Raw genomic sequence first — 13,598 nt, forward strand, 5'->3', positions numbered from 1 at the left:
AAAATGGAATTGATTTGGTTTATATATAAAGATACAGTGTGGAATAGGCCCTTCCAGCTCTTCCAGCCGCATCACCCAGCAATCCCTGATCTAATCCTAGCCTAATCATGGGACAATTTACAATGACCAAATAACCTACCAACTGGTCCATCTTTGAATTGTGGGAAGAAACCATAGAAACATAGAAAACCTACAGTGCAATACAGGCCCTTCAGCCCACAAAGTTGTACCGACCATGTCCCTACCTTAGAAATTACTAGGCTTACCCATAGCCCTCTATTTTTCTAAGGTCCATGTACCTATCTAAAAGTTTCTTTAAAAACCCTATCATATCCGCCTCCACCACCGTTGTCGGCAGCCCATTCCACGCACTCACCACTCTCTGAGAAAAAAAAAATTACCCCTGACATCTCCTCTGTACCTACTCCCCAGCACCTTAAATCTGTAAACACGAGGAATTCTGCAGATGCTGGAAATTCAAGCAACACACATCAAAGTTGCTGGTGAACGCAGCAGGCCAGGCAGCATCTCTAGGAAGAGGTACAGTCGACGTTTCGGGCTGAGACCCTTCATCAGGACTAACTGAAGGAAGAGCTAGTAAGAGATTTGAAAGTGGGAGGGGGAGGGGGAGATCCAAAATGATAGGAGAAGACAGGAGGGGGAGGGATGGAGCCAAGAGTCGGACAGGTGATTGGCAAAAGAGATATGAGAGGATCATGGGACAGGAGACCCAGGGAGAAGGAAAAGGGGAGGGGGGGAAAACCCAGAGATGGGCAAGGGATATAATCAGAGAGACAGAGGGAGAAAAAGGAGAGAGAGAAAGAATGTGTGTATATAAATAAATAACGGATGGGGTACGAGGGGGAGGTGGGGCATTAGTGGAAATTTGAGAAGTCAATATTCATGCCATCAAGTTGGAGGCTACCCAGACGGAATATAAGGTGTTGTTCCTCCAACCTGAGTGTGGCTTCATCTTTACAATAGAGGAGGCCGTGGATAGACATATCTCCCTCCTGGCACTTATCCTTGTAAGTGGAACAAGTGCTACACATGCCCTTACACTTCCTCCCTTACCACCATTCAGGGCCCCAGACAGTCCTTCCAGGTGAGGCGACACTTCACCTGTCAGTCGGCTGGGGTGATATACTGCGTCCAGTGCTCCCGATGTGGCCTTTTATATATTGGCGAGACCCGACGTAGACTGGGAGATCATTTTGCTGAACACATACGCTCTGTCCGCCAGAGAAAGCAGGATTTCCCAGTGGCCACACATTTTAATTCCACATCCCATTCCCATTCTGATATGTCTATCCACGGCCTCCTCTACTGTAAAGATGAAGCCACACTCAGGTTGGAGGAACAACACTTTATATTCCGTCTGGGTAGCCTCCAACCTGATGGCATGAACATTGACTTCTCAAACTTCCGCTAATGCCCCACCTCCCCCTCGTATCCCATCCGTTATTTATTTATATACGCACATTCTTTTTCTCTCTCTCTCCTTTTTCTCCCTCTGTCCCTCTGACTATACCCCTTGCCCATCCTCTGGGTTTCCCCCCGCTCCCTTTTCCTTCTCCCTGGGCCTCCTGTCCCATGATCCTCTCATATCCCTTTTGCCAATCAACTGTCCAGCTCTTGGCTCCATCCCTCCCCCTCCTGTCTTCTCCTATCATTTTGGATCTCCCCCTCCCCCTCCCACTTTCAAATCTCTTACTGGCTCTTCCTTTAGTTAGTCTTGACGAGGGGTCTCGGCCCAAAACGTCCACTGTACCTCTTCCTAGAGATGCTGCCTGGCCTGCTGCGTTTACCAGCAACTTCGATGTGTGTTACCTTAAATCTGTGTCCTCTTGTGGTAACCATTTCAGCCCTGGGAAAAAGCCTCTGACCATCCACATGATCAATGCCTCTCATCATCTTATATGCCTCTATCAGGTCACCTCTCAGCCTTTGCCGCTCCAAGGAGAAAAGGCCGAGTTCACTCAAACTGTTTTCATAAGGCATACTCCCCAATCCAGGCAACATCCTTGTAAATCTCCTCTGCACTCTTTCTATGGCTTCCACATCCTTCCTGTAGTGAGGCGACCAGAAACGAGCACAGTACTCGAAGTAGTCCTATATAGGGTCCTATATAGCTGCAACATTACCTCTCAGCTCCTAAATTCAATTCCACAATTGATGAAGGCCAATATACCGTATGCCTTCTTAACTACGGAGTCAACCTGCACAGCTGCATTGAGCATCCTAGGGACTCGGACCCCAAGATCCCTCTGATCCTCCACACTGCCAAGAGTCTTACCATTACTGTAATGCTATATTCTGCCATCATATTTGACCTATCAAAATGAACCACCTCAGACTTATCTGGGTTGAACTCCATCTGCCACTTCCCTGCCCAGTTTTTCATCCTATCGATGTCCCGCTGTAACTTCTGACAGCCCTCCACACTATCCACAACACCTCCAACCTTTGTGTCATCAGCAAACTTACTAACCTATCCCTCCACTTCCTCATCCAGGTCATTTATAAAAATCACATAGAAAAGGGGTCCCAGAACAGATCCCTGAGGCATACCACTGGTCACCAACCTCCATGCAGAAAATGACCCATCTACAACCACTCTTTGCCTTCTGTGGGCAAGCTAGTTCTGGATCCACAAAGCAATGTCCCCTTGGATCCCATGCCTCCTTACTTTCTCCATAAGCTTTGCATGGGATACATTATCAAATGCCTTGCTGAAATTCACATACACTACATCTACTGCTCTTCCTTCATCAATGTGTTTAGTCACATTCTCAAAAAATCCAATCAGGCCCGTAAGGCACGACCTGGCCTTGACAAAGCCATGCTGACTATTCCCAATCATATTATACCTCTCCAAATGTTCATAAATCCTGCCTCTCAGGATCTTCTCCATCAACTTACCTACCACTAAAGTAAGACTCACTGGTGTATAATTTCCTGGGCTATCTCGACTCCCTATCTTGAATAAATGAACAACATTTGCAACCCTCCAATCCTCTGGAACCTCTCCCGTCCCCATTGATGATTCAAAGATCATTGCCAGAGGCTCAGTAGTCTCCTCCCTTGCTTCCCACAGTAGTCTGGGGTACATCTCATCCGGTCCCAGTGACTTATCGAACTTGATGCTTTCCAAAAGCTCCAGCACATCCTCTTTCATAATATATACATACTCAAGCTTTTCAGTCCACTGCAAGTCATCACTACAATCACCAAGATCCTTTTCCATAGAGAATACTGAAGTAAAGTATTCATTAAGTACCTCTGCTATATGCTTCGGTTCCATACACACTTTCCCACTGTCACACTTGATAGGTCCTATTCTTTCACGTCTTATCCTCTTGCTCTTCACATACTTGTAGAATGCCTTGGGGGTTTCCTTAATCCTACCCACCAAGGCTTTCTCATGGCCCTTTCTGGCTCTCCTAATTTCATTCTTGAGGTCCTTCCTGTTAGCCTTATAATCTTCTAGGTCTCTGTCATTATCTAGCTCTCTGAACCTTTTGTGAGCTTTTCTTTTCTTCTTGACTAGATTTATTTTGTATACCATGGTTTCTGTACCCTACCATAACTTCCCTGTCTCATTGGAATGTACCTATGCAGAACTCCACATAAATATCCTCTGAACGTTTGCCACGTTTCTTCCGTACTTTTCCCTGAGAACATCTGTTTCCAATTTAAGTTTCCAATTTCCTGCCTGATATCCTCATAATTTCCCTTACTCCAATTAAACACTTTTCTAACTTGTCTTTTCCTATCTCTCTCCAATGATATTGTAAAGGAGATAGAATTATGATCACTATCTCCAAAATGCTCTCCCACTGGGAGACCTGACTCCTGACCAGGTTAATTTCCCAATACCAAATCAAGTACAGTCTCTCCTCTTGTAGGCTTATCTACATATTGTGTCAAGAAACCTTCCTGAACACACCTAACAAACTCCACCCCATCTAAACCCCTTGCTCTAGGGAGATGCCAATCGATATTTGGGAAATTAAAATCTCCCAACAAGACAACTCTGCTATTATTACACCTTCCAGGAACTGTTTCCCTCTCTGCTCCTCGATATCCCTGTTACTATTGGCTAGCCTATATAAAAAAAAAACACCCAGTAAAGTTATTGACCCCTTCCTGTTCCTAACTTCCATCCACAGAGACTCTGTAGACAATCCCTCCATGACGTCCACCTTTTCTGTAGCCGTGACATTATCTCTGATTAACAGTGCCACACCCCCACCTCTTTTGCCTCCCTCCCTGTCCTTTCTGAAACATCTAAAACCCGGCACTTGAAGTAACCATTCCTGTCCCTGAGCTATCCAAGTCTCTGTAATGGCCACCACATCATATCTCCAAGTACTGATCCACGCTCTAAGCTCATCGGCTTTGTTCACAACACTCCTTGCGTTAAAATAGACATATCTCAAACCATCGGTCTGAGTGCTTCCCTTCTCTATCACCTGCCTATCCTCCCTCTCACACTGTCTATAAGCTTTCTCTATAAGTGAGCCAACCGCCTCTTCCCCAGTCTCTTCAGTTCGGTTCCCACCCCACAACAATTCTAGTTTAAACTCTCCCCAGTAGCCTTAGCAAACCTCCCCACCAGGATATTGGTCCCCCTGGGATTCAAGTGCAACCCGTCCTTTTTGTACAGGTCACACCTGGCCCAAAAGAGGTCCCAATGATCCAGAAGTCTGAATCCCTGCCCCCTGCTCCAATCCCTCAGCCACGCATTTATCCTCCACCTCATTCTATTCCTATACTGACTGTCGCATGGCACAGGCAGTATCCCGAGATTACTACCTTTGCGGTCCTGCTTCTCAACTTCCTTTCTGTAGTCTTTTTTCAGAACCTCCTTCTTTTTCCTACCTGTCATTGGTACCAATATGTACCACGACCTCTGGCTGTTCTCCCTCCCACTGCAGGACATCTTGGACACGATCTGAAACATCCCGGTTCTTGGCACTTGGGAGGCAAACTACAATCCGTACTTCTTTTCTGCATCCACAGAATCGCCTGTCTGACCCCCTAAGTATAGAGTCCCCTATCACTGCTGCCTTCCTCTTCCTTATCCTACCCTTGTGAGCCACAGGGCCAGACTCTGTGTCAGAGGCACAGCCACCATTGCTTCCCCCAGGTAGGCTGTCCCCACCCCCCCCAACAGTACTCAAACAGGAGTACTTACTGACTTACTGTCAAGGGGTACAGCCACAGGGGTACTCTCTATTATCTGACTCTTCCCCTTCCCCCTCCTGATTGTGACCCACTTGTCTGTCTCCCATGGGCCCCGTGTGACCACCTGCCTATAACTCCTTTCTATCACCTCCAGTTCCCTAATGCAGTCCCTTAGAAGCTGCAGCTCGACACACCGGGTGCAGATACAGTGTGGCCGTCCGGGCGGCTGGGAGACTCCAGAACTTCCCACATCTGACAACGAGCACAGAAAACCGGCCTCACACACATACTACTTCCTTTCCGCAATTAACACAGGTCGACTTACCTCACCTCGTTACCGCCTAAGCCCTTTGAGCCAAAGCCCTACCACTCTGCTACCTCTCACCCCACCGCCCGCTCCGAGTGCTGCCCGCTGGATATGACAGTCTTCTTTTTAAACTTTTCCCGCTCTACTGGCTGATGTCACATGCCTGTGCCGTCTTGCCTCTCTTTTACCCTGTGTAATAAAACTGCCTTCGCTCCAGAAATCCTTAGCCGTTCGCCCGCAGCCTTCTTGCTACGAATCAAAATCCGCAAAGAATTCTTGCCGTTTTAAACTTTTCCCATTCTACTGGCTGACATCACGCATCTGCGCAGTCTTGACGAAGGGTCTTGGCCTGAAACGTCGACTGCGCCTCTTCCTATAGATGCTGCTTGGCCTGCTGCGTTCACCAGCAACTTTGATGTATGTTGCCTGCGCAGTCTTGCCTCTCTTTTACCCCGAGTAGTATAACTGCCTTCGCTCCAGAAATCCTTAGCCGTTCACCTGCAGCCTTCTTGCTCCGAAGGCTCTGAAACCAGAGTTAATCCTAGACTAATCACGGGACGACTTACAATGACCAATTAATCTACCAAACAGTATGTCTTTGGACTGTGGGAGGAAACCAAGGTACCCACAGGAAACCCACGTGATCAAGGGAAGAGCATATAGACTTCATACAGGCAGTGGCAGGAATTGCCTGTACTGAAAAGCATTGTGTTAACCACTGTGGTACTGTGCCACCACAATTTCCAGGGATATGGTTAATTACCCCCGGGAACTGACATGGACACAAAATCTTGAACATTCTCCTTTGTTTTAAATAAGAATCTGGAAAGATGAAGTTAACAATTTTTAAAATTAGTTATCAAGGGTTACGGTGGTTAAATGATGTTAAGGTGTATATAAACCATAATCGGATAGAATGACAATTGTCTTTATTGTCAACAGTAGTCTCTGTATTTTTATATTAAACTGAAAATCTCACTCACCTCTCTCTCTCTCTCTCTCTCTCTCTCTCTCTCCCCCCCTCTCTCTCTCTCTCCACATCTCTCTCTATCTCTCCACATCTCTCTCCACATCTCTGTCCTCCCCCTCAATCCACATGACTCAAAGATCTCCGCAAACTCCTGCAGGCTACAACAGTCTCTGAAAATTTTCACTCTGGTTCCTTGTTTATGTGTGGCATCGTCCAGTTGTCTCAGGAATATGAAGGATGGGAAATGTGAAGGTCAGCAGGTCATCAACATGTTTTGTTACCCTCTGGCGATAATACTCAAAATGAGAGAGACCACTTCTGACCTTTGGCCATCGGCTCCTGGCCAACCTGCCAACATGCATTATCTGCTGTTCTAATGAGCCGAACCCAGGTTCAGATTCAGGGTTAGCTTTGGGACAATTGGGCTATTGGACGTTCTGTGGCTTTGCATTGTTGGCAGCAACTCTCAGCTTTGGGTCCACTGAATTTTCACTCAGTGCCTTCAAATATTCCATAGCTTTAAGCTATTTGTCGAAGGTGCCATATTTGTTGCTGAGAGCTGAGTGTTGTGCTCCCTTCCTGATGAGAAAATCTTAGCAAAAATCTTGTACAGACACAATACACGTGACAACAACATAACCATTTCCTGAAGTAATGAATATCCTCTTTTCTCAATTGCGCATGATTCATGATCCAAACAGGGCAGCATTACTAATGAATTTGTTTGTGATCACAGCAAACAACTGACACTTTGCAGGAGCCCTGGTGTAGACAGATTATGGTGCTGTGGTTATAAACTGGAATGAGAGTGCAAGTTAAAGAACTTTTATTAAGTTCATATATTGATTTTTGCCGTAACAGTAAATTCAGTGTCTTCTATCATTTTGCTTCAAAGTTTGTCACTTTGTTTTTTATTAACACAGGAGATTGTTTATTCCTCTCCATAGATGCAGCCTGACCTGCTGAGTTCCTCCAGTATTTTGTGTGTGGTGGTTATCATGAGTAGCTGCTGTGCATGTAATAGTCGTTGAATCTGTAGCACTGACTGTTTATAATATAACAGAACATTACAGCATAGTACAGACCCTTCAAGCCATGATGTTGCACTGAACTTTTTAGTCTAAGATCAATCTAACCCTTTCCTCCCACATGGCCCTCCATCTTTCCTATCACCCATGTGCCTATCTAAGAGTTTCTTAAATGCCCCTATTGTATCTGCTTCTACCACAACCCCTCTCTGTGTAGAGAACTTACCTCCCGACCAATGTTGCCTCTACAGTGTGCACGCGCACAAAGGAATTTAAACTGCACACAAAAGGTTGTCATCCTCTGCCTTGTTGGCATGTTAAGTATATTTCACCATCGTACACAATCATGTTTCTGGTGCAGACGATGTTGACAATGTGAAATTTGCAATGATTTGTCTGCAGATTTTAGAACCGGCATACTTATACTGTTCTTATTGAAGAAATTATTGACTCACTATGTTGAATTCCAAAGAAGCAAAGGGCGTGAAGCTTAATGAAACAGTAGAAGCTGCTACGCTGAGAGCTCATGAGGTCAAGAACAGGCATCGACGAGAAATATTTATGTACAATACAGAATCTGGTATTATCTGCATGTACTATCATGGTTCCAAGGTTGTCGAGCCGAGGAGTGGTAGTGGGGACAAGCTCCCACTACCTAAAAGTGCTTCTCACGGTATGTGCCTAAAATAGCCTCTGACAACCAAGTCCAACTTCTGGCCTTCTCGTGTGGCTTCGCCTCTAAGCCTGGCGGAACTGTTTCTACCGACAGGAGAAGGGGCGAAGACGGGTCCTGACGTGTGCGCAGCCCTCCGGTGAAAAGTGATATCATATCCATTAAATAGGGGCCATGGACAATTCTGATTTGATGGAGATGGACGTGAAAGCGCAGAGGAACATCTGGAGAAATTTCTGAAACGCTCGTTCGCTGCTGTTGTTATTGCACGGTCGGGAATCTTCCGGAGGGAAGGCCTCAAAATCCCCGGCTTTGCCTGCTGTTGGCGATCGAGATGGAGGTCGAATCGTTCGGACAGAGATGGCGCTCAGTACTTGGTGTCAGAGAGCTGATTCGGAGGTTCGAAGTTTTCGGATGACTCAGAGACGGATTGTGGTCGGGCATGGCAGGGAGAGTTTTCCTTCCTTCTCCCGTCTGCGTGAGATGTGGGACATTTGAGAGACTTTGAACTTTTTACTGTGCTCATGGACTTCTTCATCAAGTTATAGTATTGTTGCACTGTTGTAACTATATGTTATAATTATGTGGTTTTGTTAGTCTTTTTCCAGTCTTGGTCTGTCCTGTGTTTTGTGATATCACACTGGAGGAAATATTGTATCATTTCTTAATGCATGCATTACTAAATGACAATAAAAGAGGACTGCGTGTCTTCATAATCTAAAACCAGTGCTTTGGGTAGGTTGAGCTCGTCAGCATGGGAAGACAATCCACCTAAGAGAGGGAAATCTCTGTTTTCAAACCGCCACTGTCTTGCAGCCATACCCACTCATGGGAAAGGCTTCGGGAGTAAACCCTGAGGACAAATCTGGAGCTGGAGTCCCTAAGGCAATCTGACGTTGCCTTCGACCTCGTTCTGGCAACTCCTGTGGCGACACTGGTGCCAAGCTGCATCGGCCCTTACCCTTCCCTTGAACAACATCGGTGTCATGGAGAGGGGAGACTTGCTGCATGCGCAACTGCCGGTCTTCCATACAACCTTGCCCAAGCCTGCGCCCTAGAGAAAATCCAGGCGCAGATCCATGGTCTCGCGAGACTAATGGATGTCACCACCACCACCATCGTGATGCAAAAACTGCTGGAGAATTTTCAAGTGGGATAATATTTGGAAACTTGACTTTTTAAAGTATTATTTAACAAGAAATCACATATGGACGGTGTGCAAAAGCTCCAGCGAGAAAATCCTTCATCACCTGCTGCAGGCCTGCTACATATGTTTTGTGAGTGAAGATGAACGAGAGCGAAAGCAATCAAACCCAGAGGAAATCAAAGTTCTTATTGACAGTGTTTTGCTATCTGTTAAAAAGGATACCTCTATATATAAAATTCAGTGTGCACATGTAGTCACTGGGCAAAAAGTTGCACAGCACAAGATCTTTGTACAAATTAGAGGGAACATTGTCTCTGACATCCTGCCCCACATATTTCCACCTTAAATTATGCCCTGCCCCCCATACCCAGAAATAGCTATTTCCACCCTGGGAAAATTTCTCTGGCTGTTGACATTGTGTTAATTGAACTTGTTAGGAATTCAAATGACCATGTCAGTGAATGATGTCCTGTTGAAAAGGAATGAAATAATTGTTTAAGCTTGGAAATTTTTTTGATTGTGCTCAATCATTCCTTGGATATTGCTGGCAGATCTTCTCTGGCACTGTTGACGGGTAGTTGGGGTTGGGAGCGTAGATGTAAGATTTGGTTGCTCCTGTATAGTGATAGACCAGCCTAGGTAGTTCGTACACAGATAAGTACAAGCAGAGTTGCAGTGGACCAGTACTTGTTTCTTTATGAAACATTCAGTGATACTTTCCATATTGACCAATCCATTATATTGTTAAGCACCCCATGTTGGAGAAATTTTAAATCTTGTAAGTTGCTGAGGGAAATGAATAGTCAGGAAAAAGATTAAGTTTAAAGATGAGCTTTAATTGTTACTTGTACATTGAAACATACCGTGAAATGTGTTGTTTGTGTCAAATCAAGTTATGAGCCCTAATGAAGTGTCTTGACCCTATGTGTCGACTGTTTATTCTTCTCCATTGAGGCTGCCTGTCTGGCTGAGTTCCTCCCGCATTTTGTATATGTTATATTGAGGATTGTGCTGGGTAGCCTGCATTCCCACAAATCACTAATCCTAACCTTGCACCTTTGGAACACAGGAAAAAGCAGGAGTACTTGGAGGATACACACGTGGTGACGGGGAAATCATACATACTCCTTGCAGATGGCAGAGGGGAATTGAACCCTGACCTTACAGCTGGTGCTGTAATAGCATTAGGCCAGGGGTTCCCAGCCTGTGGTTCATGGACCCCTTGCTTAAGGGTATTGGGCCATGGCATTAAAAAGGTTGGGGACCCCTGTGTTACACTAACCACTACGCAGCCATGAACCATGAACATTTGAACCTGATTATCAAAGGCCAATCAGTGACCTCTTTCTTAAATTCCTTGCTTTCACAGGGTTTGGAAATATAAGGCAAAGCAAGGAGTTGCACAAGAAGAATTGCTGTTACACTTTTGGTCAGGTAATCCATTACTTCAGTGCTGAGGGAGGATATCCTAGCTGGCTTCTCAGACAAGACCATATGGGTGGAAAGGCTGTTGTCACATTGCTGGGTGTATTACAGACTTTCTAAAAGTCATCAGGTGCTTAGCTCACTGCCCTACCCTCCACACCCACAACTGTGTGGTTAGGCACAGCTCATAAATTCGCTGATACCACTATTGTTGGCAGAAATTCAGATGGTGACAAGGAGGTGTGTAGGAGTGAGGTAGATCAGCTGCTTGAGTGGTGTCGTAACAACAATCTTGCACTCGACGTCACCAAGACCAAGGAATTGGTTGCGGGCTTGAGGAAGTGGAAGTCAAGGAAACACACGTCAGTCTTCATTGAGAGATCACCAATGGATAGGGTGAGCAGTTTCTAGTTCCTGGGTGTCAACGTCTCTGAAGAGCTACCCTGGGCCCAACATATTGATGCAATTACAAAGAAGGCTTGACAGCAGCTATACTTCATAGGAATTTGAGGAGACTTTGTGTGTCACCAAAAATACTCACAAGCTTCTACAGATGTACAGTGGAGAGCACTGTAACTGATTGTATCAGTGTTTGGTATGGGAGGGGGGATCACTGCACAGGGTCGGAAAAAGCTGCAGAAAGTTGTTAACTCAGCCAGCTCCATCATGGGTACTAGCCTCCCCAGAATCGAGCACACCTACAAAAGGTGATGCCTCAGAAAGGTGGCATCAATCATTAAGGACCCCCATCAACTGGAAATGCAGTCTTCTCATTGCTACCAAGGAGCCTGAAGACACACACTTAACATTTCAGAAACAGCTTCTTCAATACGTTCAATAGGTACATTCAATGTCAGAGAAACGTATACAACATACATCCTGAAATTCTTTTTCTTCACAAACATCCCCTCTGCCATTGGATTTCTGAATAAATAATGAACTCCTGCATATACTGCCTCACTAATTTTTTCTTGCTCTCTTTTTTTTTACAACTTATTTAATATAATTTTTAATATATACTTATTGCAATTTGTAGGTTTTAAAAATTATTATTAATTGTAATGTTCTGCCACAAAACAACAAATTTCACAACAATATGATATTAATTCTGATTCTGACAGGTGATATTAACTATTCTAAATATTGATCATCACTGAGTGGCGGAGCTACTAAATTCCAGTAACAAGTGCAAACTCTTCACTTTACTTCTTTCTTACAGCTATTGATTTTCACATTTGTGGTAACAGTGAATCACAATGTTGACCATGGTGGAGAACCGTGGCTACCATGTCTTTTGTTATGAGGCATTAATGGAGCATTTGGGGAACAAGATGATTCCTAATCCCCCATTCCAAGTCACAGGGACTTGGAAGGATTTTGTTCACAGAACTGTTTCAGTATATCACATTCTGCAGGTGGCTCAAACATTTCTTCAAATTTCTGGCCCTTTTAGTCTCACAGCATTAAAAGAAACATTGATTTAATGGTTATTTATTCATTCGCCATGGGCTTTGCTGGAGAGCCCATCATTAATTACCCAACCTGAAACTCTCCCTTGAGAAGACATGTCGAGCTGCTGCTTTGAACTGGTGCACTTCATGGAGTGATGAGCCTCCGTGTCCTGACTCTGACCTCTTATCTCATTTTTCCAGTCCTGATGAAAAATCTCGGGCCAAAATGTCGACTTTTTACTCTTTCCCATAGATGCTGCCTGGTTTCCTGAGTTCCATCGGCATTTTATGTGTGTTATTTTCATTTCCAGCATCTGCAGATTTTCTCTACAATGCCAAATAGCATTAGTGCCACATCCCAGAACTTGCTCTCCCATTATAAGAGTTCTAACCATCACCAAATCCTCTGCCATCAGCGATCTCATTGACTTGAAACCCGACTACACTAGCAATATACATCAGTGACCTCTATTTCCTCAGGAGTCTGCAGAGATTCAGCATGTCATCAAAAGCCTTGGCAAACGTCTATGGATGTGTGGTGGAAAGTGCACTGACTGGCTGCATCACGGCCTGGTAAGGGAACACTAATGCCTTTAAGCGGAAAATCCTATAAAAGGTAGTGGATTCAGATCAGTGCATCATGGGTAAAACCCTCCCAACCATTGAGCACATCTTCATGAAATACTGTCGCCAAAATGCAGCATCATCTTCAAAGATCCTCACCACTCAGGCCATGCTTTTTTATCGCTGTTGCCATCAGGTAGAAGGTACAAGAGCCTCAGGACTCTCTCCTCCAGGTTCAAGAACAGTTACTACCCCTCAACCATCTGGCTCTTGAACAAAAGAGGATAATTGCACTAATTTAAGGACTCTTTTATCTCATTACTTCCTGCTAGTCATTTACTGCTATTTATTTATTATCTGCATTTGCAGTTGTTTACATTCCTGATGTTTACAATTTAACAGATCCTGTTTACAGTTACTGTTCCATAGATTTACTAAGCATGCCCACAGAAACAGAATCTCGGGGTTGTATGTGGTGATATGTATGTACTCCAATAACAAATTTTACTTAGCTCTTTGAACTTTGATCAAGTCAGAGACTTGGTTTCCTGCAGCAAGCCCCCAGACTGATTTGTTATTATATTTCAATTTGCTGTAAGGCATAAGCAAGGACGGTGACAGAGTATTCTCCATTTAGCTCTTAAGCAGCTTTACATTCCCACATGCTCCATCCATTTTCAAGAAGTCAATGGTCAGCACTTCTGTGCTGTTGACATTGAGAGAAAGATTGCTGTTGTGACACCCGTGTCACTACACTCTCTATCTCCTTTCTGTACTCCAAATCTTCGTTATCTGAGATTTTATAATCTACAAACTTGTAGATGAGGTTAGAGCAGAATCCAG

General features: G+C 44.7%; 1 protein-coding gene across 2 annotated transcripts in view; it reads left to right on the plus strand.

Moving 5' to 3' along the window:
* fam13c (family with sequence similarity 13 member C) overlaps positions 1–13,598 on the plus strand; it is a 125,523-nt gene that overhangs the window by 60,613 nt on the left and 51,312 nt on the right. Inside the window, exon 1 of one of the 2 annotated variants that reach the window (XM_063071580.1) lies at positions 12,672–12,764. The exons of the other annotated variant lie outside the window; for it this stretch is intronic. The gene's annotated coding sequence lies outside the window, so the exon portion shown is untranslated. Of the gene's footprint in view, positions 1–12,671; positions 12,765–13,598 lie in introns of those variants that run through there. 2 annotated transcript variants of the gene reach the window in all.

Source organism: Mobula hypostoma, chromosome 19 (assembly GCF_963921235.1).
Source record: "Mobula hypostoma chromosome 19, sMobHyp1.1, whole genome shotgun sequence".
Classification (NCBI taxonomy): domain Eukaryota; kingdom Metazoa; phylum Chordata; class Chondrichthyes; order Myliobatiformes; family Myliobatidae; genus Mobula; species Mobula hypostoma.